This window comes from Sipha flava, unplaced genomic scaffold (genome assembly GCF_003268045.1).
Source record: "Sipha flava isolate LNK unplaced genomic scaffold, YSA_version1 133_pilon_pilon, whole genome shotgun sequence".
Taxonomy (NCBI): domain Eukaryota; kingdom Metazoa; phylum Arthropoda; class Insecta; order Hemiptera; family Aphididae; genus Sipha; species Sipha flava.
In genome coordinates, this window is record NW_020271759.1 from 708334 (window position 1) to 719447 (window position 11114).

The 11114-nt window shown below is 32.4% G+C and overlaps 1 protein-coding gene across 2 annotated transcripts in view; it reads left to right on the forward strand.

Moving 5' to 3' along the window:
* The first annotated feature begins 227 nt into the window (after positions 1 to 227).
* Positions 228 to 11114, forward strand: part of LOC112679243 (ecdysone-induced protein 74EF) — a 97730-nt gene continuing 86843 nt past the window's right edge. For both annotated transcript variants that reach the window (XR_003148188.1, XM_025548960.1), the window contains exon 1: positions 228 to 674. The gene's annotated coding sequence lies outside the window, so the exon portion shown is untranslated. The remainder of the gene's footprint in view (positions 675 to 11114) is intronic.

The following is an 11114-nucleotide window of genomic DNA, read 5'->3' on the forward strand; positions in this document are numbered from 1 at the left end:
ACGACGTTTTAAAATAAATAATTTTAAAACAATTTTACCGACGTTAATAATAATAGCAACCACAAGCATTGCAAAACGGTAGTGTGTAGAAAAAAATAGAAGTTGTTGTTCGTCCGCCGCCGGCCTTCGTCGGCCCCACTCGACCAGTCGATTCCCACCCGTCATCGCTGTTCGTAGCCGCCGCCGCCGCCTCCGATGCTAACACCGTGCCACCGCGCGACCGCGTTTTCATATCACAGTGAACGCTCCGTGTGCGTACCGTGTCCGTCGATTTCTATTACCCACTCGCTGGCTTATCGAGTACTCGAACACGTACCGACGAATTAATATTTTTATTATTATTATACCGTTAACAATATTTATTTATTTTCTTTTAATTATCATCGTTTTATTTAATTTTATTGTTATTATTATTTTGTCCAATTTACATAAATAATACGTATACGTTCGCGTACCAGTGTCCATTGTACATCGGTTGTTCTACTATGTAGTGCGCGTTTATCTAAATTTTTTTTTTTTTTTTTACTTTTAATCTCGCTGTGTTGTTATTGTATCGGTTGAATTCGATATTAATATTTTCGTGTGCACATCTACATACGATACCGCCGCTTCTTGGATAAACGACGAGACCTTCGAGTCCACAACACACATATTACGAATAATTTAATAATCAAGTAAGTCTCGTTTGACCGTAAAATGTTATCGTAATACGAAACGCGTACAGAAACGCAGTCCCCGAGCGTGTGAAGAAATGCGGTTAAGGTTGAAGTTTAAACGAAAATCATTATAAAACTAAACTGTACAAAAACGATCGAAGTCGGTGAAAAATGCGACCGGCTATTATTAAAATAATATTCACCCCCCGGGGGTTTCTTTTCGCGGGGACGAGAGGAGTTGAAATCCGAGAAAACGTAATACACATAAATATGTTCTTCTAAACCTACTACCCGGTTATTTTTGCGGTGCAGGTTAACCCTGATCAGTCAATAACCTTTGAAAACGTACAGACAATTATGTCGCAAGTTTGTGTATATATCTGCTGGTGTACGTGTATATACAAGTGTGGGTCTATGTCGGTTCCATGGATATAATATCATTCAACTTGTGTTATGGAGATACGTTAGAGTCATTAGGGCAAATTAATAGCCGTTTGATAAGAACAGTGGTACGTTCCCCTTCCGCGCACTTCACACGATAAGAAATGTATTTATTCGTGAATGGGTTCGATAGCACTATGACTTTAATTTCGGGGTTTTATTTTCGTTTTTTTTGGTATGGCTCGTTATTATTCTTACATATTAAAAATGGAAATAAAAGCAAACGTCCTTGGATGCGTTAAAATCATAATATCATAATGTATCGTACACCTATTCTTCCCTCGCAAAACCATCATCCGCAGTGCTGCCCAGTAGATTGTGATTTCGGATTGCCTTCGTGCGCGCGCGGTCTTAGTGCCTTGAACTTCTCGGCGGCCGAGACCTTAAGAGGAGAGACGTATTATTGGTACACGAGTCGAAAATTATTAGCGGGAAAATACGATGGCTTACGACAAACACCCATGGGCGATTTCGCCCCCAAGGTGGTCTTCAAAAAATCGTTGTCCTTGGACGATGGTTCGTGTGACCCATGAAATTCGGATAGTAGAAAAATAATTGTGACATCACCGATGTAAACAACTGGTTTACTGTGCACAATATTAATCGAATTGATCGAATTCGAAGAGTGGATATTTGAGTCACGCACTTGGACGTCAGTGTTTGTGTATGCGTGTGTACGTATTATTTGAGTACATAAAAAAGTACCGCGTGCCTATACCACTCCACCTCCAAGCGAGTTTCACAAGGTTTAACAACGCGGAAGGAATGGTTGCCTTGATGATAACTCGAGTTCTACCTTGAACATTACCTTGATTGCCACCATCACTATACAATTTTTACATTTTTATCATTGATAGTCGTCTATCTCTCATTATATGGGTTCGAGAGTGTGAACGGAAAGAAAAAAAACAAATTGTAAAATTACTATTATATACTAATATAATAGTAATATACTAATAAAGTTACATAGGTATCACATAGCATTTTAATAACTAAATATATGTGTTTATAATGTACACAACGTAATGAACTCGGATGAGTGCAATGTAGATTCACCTGCAAGATTCAAAAACGATATAGTGATTTATAAGCCACGTTCAGTTAACGTCGTTATAGTTTTTAGTGTCAAGGTCGTTAGTAATGCATTATCAATATTTTAGCTTAATATGTAGAACGATGAATTCCGATACCGTTTTCAATATCCCGCGCAATTGTTATCATTTTATCAGTGTCAATGTTTATGAAAACATTTCAATTTTTATAAAACATGACTTCATACAACACGGATTCGAAATGTATGATCATCGTTTAATGGGCCTTGAACGTTACGACAACACGCGTAGTCTGACACACTTATTATAAAATATACAACATACATATACGTATATATGTTTCGTTTTTTAGGGGAGGCTTATAAATAAACTTAAATAATAATTCCAACAAAACACATATTTTGAAAACAATAATCATTTTAATGTAGAATTTTTTCGGTATTTTCATGCCACCGACCTTGATGAACATGAGACCTTACTCTATATCAAATTTTATTACATACGAGTATGTAGAGTGTATGTGTGTGTGTATGAATGCGTAAGCATGTTGCATTTGTATGTTATATATTTCTCCGATTAGTTAATTAAACGATGTCACGAATGTAAGCATTTGAATAAAAATGTATGTAGTATTTTTGATGTTTTTGTTTATGAGTAGCTGAAATATTTTGCGTTTAACCGTTATCTATAGAAAAAACATTAAGCTTTTGCTCCCAAAAACGGCTTTTATAAGAAATTGTATTCCAAAGAAAATCCAGTATCGCCCAAACGCCATCTAGTGAATTCTATTGGTTGCTGATGGCTGAAAATAACAATCAAAACACCACTAAGCAGCTTCTTGGCTGACGAATCTTCGTAGTTGTGTACTTCGAGTTTGACCCTGTTGCGTTTATTGAACGTGACTGATATGCATGTCACTATACAGCTTGTCCATATAGATTGCAAAAAATTAATAAATGAAAAAAAAACTGTTTCATTCACGTGTATTGCTAAAATTCTTTTATTGTTCCCGTTTTCATCGATGGCTCCCTGTTGTATTTTGGTCGCTTTATACACTGCATAGTAATTTTATTCATATATCTTTCATGTAACAATTTTTTCTGTATATGAAAACATGACGTACATAGTTTTGTCAATGTAGTCTATTTTTGTCTCTGTATGAGAGTATGTATGTAACAATAATAAACTGTGTTATAAAGGAATTTAGTTACGTAAATATGGATGTATAATATATATTATATTAAACATCATGGGTTTGTATTTAAAAGCAATCGAACTGATTTCATTATTTTTCTTTTAAAATATATTTTTGAATTATATTTTCCACCTCTCATCAAAAATTTACAGTACCCATACTCAATAAAATTACGGAAACGTTAACGTATAGAACGTGTTCACGCTCACTAACCAAAAAACTTTAACTGAAGACCTCGAAACTACCAAGGTAAAAAGGTAGAATGTTTCCAGTAAAATTAACTGTGATATAGATAACACAAATTTTTAATTTTTTCATTTTAAAAATAAAAATCTTTTGCACATGCATGCAAACGTAGGTATAAAGATTGCAAAAAATTCCTATTGCGCTATCTTGGTCAATTGTTTTTGTACGTAGGGTGTAATGAAAATGCATATGTGGTTGGTTAACCTTGGCGCATAAACAAAGTACAAGGTATGGATTAAAAAAAATACAATTCAATCGTATAGTGTAGACATTACATATAAGTACAATACCTGCCTCAGGGTGCAAAAATAATTTTTAATTGACCTATTTTTTAAAATAATTTTATAATATCAATTTTTACTTTGTTTCTATGAAGACCAACATCAAAAATCGTACCTTAATAGTTTCCAAGACAAACATGTTAATTTTTTCTCTAATATGCTATTTGAATTGTTAATTAGTATATTTATATATAAAAAATCAACACATTATACTTTTAGTTTATTTTTAATAAATTTCTTAAATAATTAAGGAATAAATCATAATCGAAATCAAATTTGAATACATATTAATTATAATTAAATAGCCATTTTAAATTGGTTCATAACTACCATACTACTAAAGTGACTATTTATAGTTAAAATATTATTTTAAACACTTCTAGTATTGAAAAAGAAAAATATAAAAATGTTGAGCTCGAAATGTTACAAAATTTGTTCTGAATTACTGGATCAAATTCAAGTTTATATATTTTTTAAGAAATATTAATACATTAAAAAAATTAATTATAAACGAGCAATTAGTTCAATCCTTAATTTTAAAACTATACACATTTAATATAACTATTTTTTCCCAACGTGACGGTTCTTTAAATGCGTCCCTGAACGAATTTCCCCTAGCCGTTTATTTCCATATAAATGTGCTTCTCGGTTTACTCTCGTAAGCGTTAATTTACTGCATTTTCTAAAATATAATTTATTTTGTATCGACTTAAATAGTACCTTCTTCTATGTTTTTCGTGTAAAAGTATTACAAATTAATTTTCTATCTATATCTTATAAAAACATTTGAAAATACACGAAATTGTCTAACCCAAGAAACCTACGATTTATTTGATCATTTCATTTATAACACTCAGAACGTCTTAAGTTATTCATTATATAAAATTAACAATACGAAAAATTCACTTTTCATTGATAAAATTAAAATCATTAAAAATGACTACCTCAAAGTTCATATTAAAGTATACATAATATTTAATATTTGAAGTATTTAATTAAACGAATTAACGCAAAATATGAAATTAATTAGGTATTAAACAATCAAATGGTTTTGTTTTGATAAATTTAACATTATATACTATATACTGTGTAGATTTCTGAACCAATAATTTCAATTAAATACAATGTTGTCATAAACGTAAGTTAAAAAACCCTTTCCTAATCCTTTGAATCACATTACAATGACAATATTTTAAATGCAATGTTCTAGTTCATATTTTCGTGTACATATAGCATAATAACGTTTAAAATGAGTGATTATGGTCAAACTTTAAACAGCTCAATAAAAAAAGTTTTGTGATGTGTCTATAAACTTCAAGGTACAAATCATGTAGGTTACTGAAAACTACTATAAACTAATACAATTTAGCATTACGTGATTTTCACACAATATAACAGATTTAAAATAAATAACTAATTGTACCTCCATCGTTAGAAATCGTACGAACATTTTACGCTATTTTGTTAAAGAAGACCTTAAAAATGGATTCCTCTTGTGCCAAAAATATACGTTCTTGACGATTACAAAACAATTTGTTGGAATATGTTATAGACGTGCTCATGTCTAATCGATAACATGGACAAAAAGACACAGCACTAACACAAAACGACGTCCTCCAAATATTTTGAGATAAACAATATATCGTTAAGATTGATAAGTATTTCAGTATTTGCATAAAAAACAACAATAATTTAGAGTAAAAATATCTATCGATAGACTATTATCGGTATTAAGTTTTGTTTTCAAATTGATACGTAATAGTCTTGTTCAAAAACAAATGATATTTTCACCACCTTCATATTATAACCAATGACATGTCTTGCAGTATTAACGCACGTATACCGTTGGTAAATCTTTATTATCTATTGAGCAGTCACAGAACTATGTATAAATGTAAAATAATTTAATACATTTTAAAACGTTTTAATACCAATGATGATTATAATCGTGGTATTTGATTTTCGGTAATTTTAGAAACAAATCGTTCTTGATTTGATATTTTTTGTAATGTTTATGTTCGTGTTGAACGATTATCATCGATGCTATAAAGTATGATGTTGAATTAAGTTCTAGAATGGATAGTAGTCATGTAGTTAGGTTAGTCGTGACTATAGAAGATGTAAATATTTTGTAATTCAGAACCATATAAAGGATACAATATGCCATGACGACTTAGTGTGAAACTTTGATCGAAAAATCAACGAAGGCAAAATGCATGTAAAAGTAATCATAGCTGCACCGTAGAGTAGATATTTATATAGTGACGGTTTTTTTTATTTTTTTCTGAAGGGAAGGTGGTTTTTTTACATTCTCTTATAATATATGACAAAAAATGTTTAACCCATTAATAATTTATTACTTAAAATCTTAAAGTGTAATTCTTACATTAAGAAAAAAAAACCATAGTATAGCATTTTGGTTACAAGACAAAATATATAAAATATAATATACCACAACCCAAACGCATGACCTGAAGGAGTCCAGATTTCCTAGACCCCCCTTCGTAAAACCACCACCGTATTTATGGTATTCCGGTCAAACTCTCGTTTTTAATAATTTACCGATTGTTCGTCCTCATTTGTTTTATTATTTTTCCGCCGTAAGTGTAGTTGTTGTTGTTGTTTACATGATACGTAGACGTATTTATTTTATATAATCCAACGGTCTAACGGTAGACTACGGTGCTGGAGAGCACACGTGACGAGGAGAAAAAGAGGACGGCGGGCGCGAACCGCTAACCGATGACGTCGACGGAGCGTTCTCGTCGCGGGTGCGCGCGCGCGCGTTATTTAATTCTCTCGAAAGATGTGAAAGTGAAAACGCTAATAACACCGTTAAAAATGCCGATTTAACGAGATGGCATAGAGTGAAAGTTGGCTTGCACTACACGGCTGCATAGAACCGCCGGGAACATCGTGTGTACGTATATATACACGAATACAAATATATAGCGGTCGTCGCGTATTTTTGCCCATTCATTGTGCTACGTAGTTTTTTTTTTCCTCGGCGTTCTTTCTTTTTCGGTGAGAAAACACTACGACGGTCGGTTTCCTCCGCGCAAATATTCATATACACGTTCATCTGTATATATGTGCTTGGTTGGTATATAACGGACGCACCGCTAGACAAGAGGAAAAAGTAAAAACGTTTTCGAATTTTTATCCGTTCGGAATCGCGGTTGCCCGTAAAACTATATTGTACAATTTTACCATTTTAGGTTTGAGATAGTGTATGATCGACTCGCCGATTTATCAGTATAGATGTGTTATCAATGTGAATAAACCCGATCGAGTGGCAGAAATATTTAGAAAAAATACAGTTGTACTACGGATGTTTATGCACGCACGAATCCCGTAAAACCTCGTCAACCCGTGTTGTATCCGGCGTTTTGGTTTTTTACTAAAACCGTCCGGTAATACGATCTTTAAGTGCGCGTCGATAATTTAAAATAGTACCATTCGTCTGGTTATTAATATTTTTATTAAATAAATAACTCTCCAACTATAAAGTATGAACACGCTCGCACAGTTTTATAACCTCATTGACCCTCTCTATTCCCGCCGTTCATAATATAAGGTCCATTACACTCGGACGGTTTTTTTTTATAAAAATGTAAAACTTTGTCTGAAATCTATAAAAAATAATCAAAACGCTGAGAGCAGCCGTTATGTCTACGAGTCAGACGGTGTAAGCGAAATACGCGTTTCCGTTAGGCACCCTGTTTACGTTGCCAAGTTATTGCAATACACTGGAATGTACACGATAATACATGTATGAGATATATCATATACATTGGTACCAACACCGTAGGTTGAACTACATTTTTACATCCGAGTTTTTGGATGCCTCGTTTGGTACAATATATTTGATATTTATTTAGTTATCGTTTAAAATAAATAAGAAATAACACTAGTTACTTAATTAATAGTCATTATCAGTTGATCGCAATGCGTTGCGCGTGATGCTCGCATGAACTTTGAACGTTGGTTTAAATAAGCAAATTGTGCATCTACAATACCCATAATATATACCAAACCATCGGATACCTAACCTCGGCCATTTATCCCGCACAATGAACGAAGAAATTCGATTCATAAAAAAACCAATTTGAACGTGGTCTAAAACAACTACCGCGGTATAATATCTTACACGCTGTATACCTTTGTAAGTACCGTCGCGCTTCCAAAAGGTAGTAAAAAGGTAGTAAAACACGCGAGTAAGCAAACCCTCTGTTTTAAATTCAGTGTACAAGTAATATATCATCACACATTTATACACGCTTCGGGCTGATGTGGATTGTGGAGATCATTCTCAATATAAACCATATTTAAGTTATAAGTCGAAATTTAACGTATATTTATATATGCATATACACTGATCGCATCAAATTTTACTAAACCATTGACACTATACAATAATATTATGTGTGTCTCCATCGCAAACAAAGTTGGTTATATAGCTGCGTTATTTGTATACACATGTATATATTTTACTCTATAATATTAATCGAAAAAGCCACAATAATTGTTAGTTACAGCATTCATTTAACGTTTCTTAAACATCATTTGAGTTAGTAGGTAATCAAGAACTTTATTTAAGCATACAATATATTTAAAGTTTAATTGATTTTATAGGAAAAAAATTACATACTATATAAGTATTATTGTATATTTTATAATAAGTTAAGATATTGTTTACATTCGGTTAAGTTAATGATTTTTTATTCATGAAAATAAGTACATTTCAATTATCGAAATCATGCATTGTTTATTATTTTGTATGTAAATAACTTTCCGTCCAAACGATCTACCATGATATGACAACATATTAGCATATTTAAATATGCGATAAATTATTATGAAATAAATAATCGACGGGGTGCATCCATTGTAGTAATAATAATATTAATAATAATCATGCGTGAAATATGTATAGACTATGGTTACTTAAAAAATTGATCATTATTATTCGAAAATACTGCAGAACGTCATTGTCAGCTTACGACATAGTAACTATGTAAGTAATAGTACGGATTTTTATGTATATTATTCTGTAATCTACACTGTATTTAAATAAAAGAAAAATTAAAATTTCGCAAATATATAAACAGAAAATCACCAGGTCACAATTCATCATGAAAACTACAGCAAACATGTCACTCTAAGACTCACGAAAAAATAAAATACAATATAAAGTAAATACGTTGTACAAGTAACAAATAAGGTTTACCAAAAGCTAGTTGTACATAAATTTCGAACACGTTGTGTGATTAATTGAAATCCGGTTTTGATTTTCATAAAAATTTAATAACTGACAACTATAAAGTACATAAATGATTTAGCTGTTAAAAGGATAAATATATATATAAAGGAAATTTTCAATTTTATTAAATAGCTAAAAATTTAAAATTAAATTTTTCCAAATGAACATCAGCAATTTTCCGATAATACCCAGTCAACTGATACTATAATACTTATAAATTATTGGTGCATGTACAATGGAAATTAAAATTTCGCTGCTTTGTGAATGTATATGAAATAGTTTAGTGATATGTGCGTACTTCTCAGTACGATTATCAATGCCCCTTGATCGCAAGAATTTGTTAACAGAAAAATGCATTTAGGATTATCCGCCAAACACTGTCATCCATGTGTATCATAATAAAATAATAATTGTACTTAATTGTTATAATTAAGTTAATAATTGGCATGTGATGTGGAAGATCAAATTATCGCCAACGTCACGCGGTGTTATGATTAATAAAATATATTATATACGCAAACGGTCGTTACGTAAAACTTGCTGTACACATAAACAAACGAAGGGAAAAATGTATAATAATTATTTAGATACTTCTTGGACATTCGGCGTTTATCATAACGCATTATCAACGAAAACCACAATATTATTGTTATTAATAAGTATGTTATGCAGGTGGTACTGATACCGACGTGTGTGTATATATTTTATTTAATAATTAAGTAAAAACCGTTAACGAAATGCAGATAAGATGATGTATACACGTTTGCACACGGATGAGAGCGAAAATGAAAGTGTACGAAATGCAATTAAAACTCGACCGTAACCAGAAACTAGCGGTGACGAAGAGACTTGCGCTTTCACCTTGAACGAATCCGATTTGCGTATGATTTTATTTTTATATTTTTTTGTCTTATTACAAATTCAACGTGAAAAAATTCCGTTTCTGGCTGCGAAACGTATAACGGTCGGCCGAAAAATGTATACGGCGACAAGCAACCGTTAAACTTTCTTCTGTATGGAATTTGAAATGGGTCAATACATATAACAGCGTCGGATCCCTGATAATTGTTATTTTTGTATGTTTTAAAAATATATTACAGCTGTACGATTTCTCAATTTAATGACTATTGAACCGCGTGTTGCGAAAATTTTTCTGGTACAAAAGCTTTTCGGAAAAAGTTCTACCGCACACAACTGTACACAAAAAATACAAACGCGTACGCGATCGTAGACAATTATCGTGAAAAACAATTAATAAATTAAACGAACGTTTCAAACTTAAAAAACTGTCGATCTCGTCCAAACACATCAAGAGCATTTTCGTCGTGGTCACTGCATGGTGTAGGTGGACTTTTACCCAAATTCGTTAACAACCGTATTAATTAATCTGTCAAAAGCTGTGAAGTACACACAAACGGCGTAAAAGCAGCCCGCCACGCTTATGCGTATCTCTGAACGACGGCGGAGAATAAAAAAGATACATAAAACAAAACAACGCTCTAATCAAATTACCATCTAATGCTAATGACATTGTGCAGCTCGACGACAACCTTCGACGCGTTCATGACGACGACGTTTAACACATCACCTTCACATACACCTTGAATTTTAAGGCTACATACAACATATCTACCGGAGTCAGAAGAACATGTGTACATTATGTAAAAATATAATACATATCGTGCAATTGTATAATACACTATACGTACCCCATACTCTAATACGCTTATACGCATAAAAACCGACACGTCTTTGTACATATATATAAGAAAATAATAAATTTGTTGAGGTGTATTACGGGGTGTTTGTATTATTTTTTTCTAATTTTCCGTCTATCGTCCTCTCTTTGAGCACATATACGATAATAATTCGTTTAACGAACGGATTTTTCCACAGCAAATGCATATTTATGTAGTAATATACGACTTCTTACGTGTGTGTGTGTGTGTGTGTGTGTGTGTGTGTGTGTGTGTGTGTGTG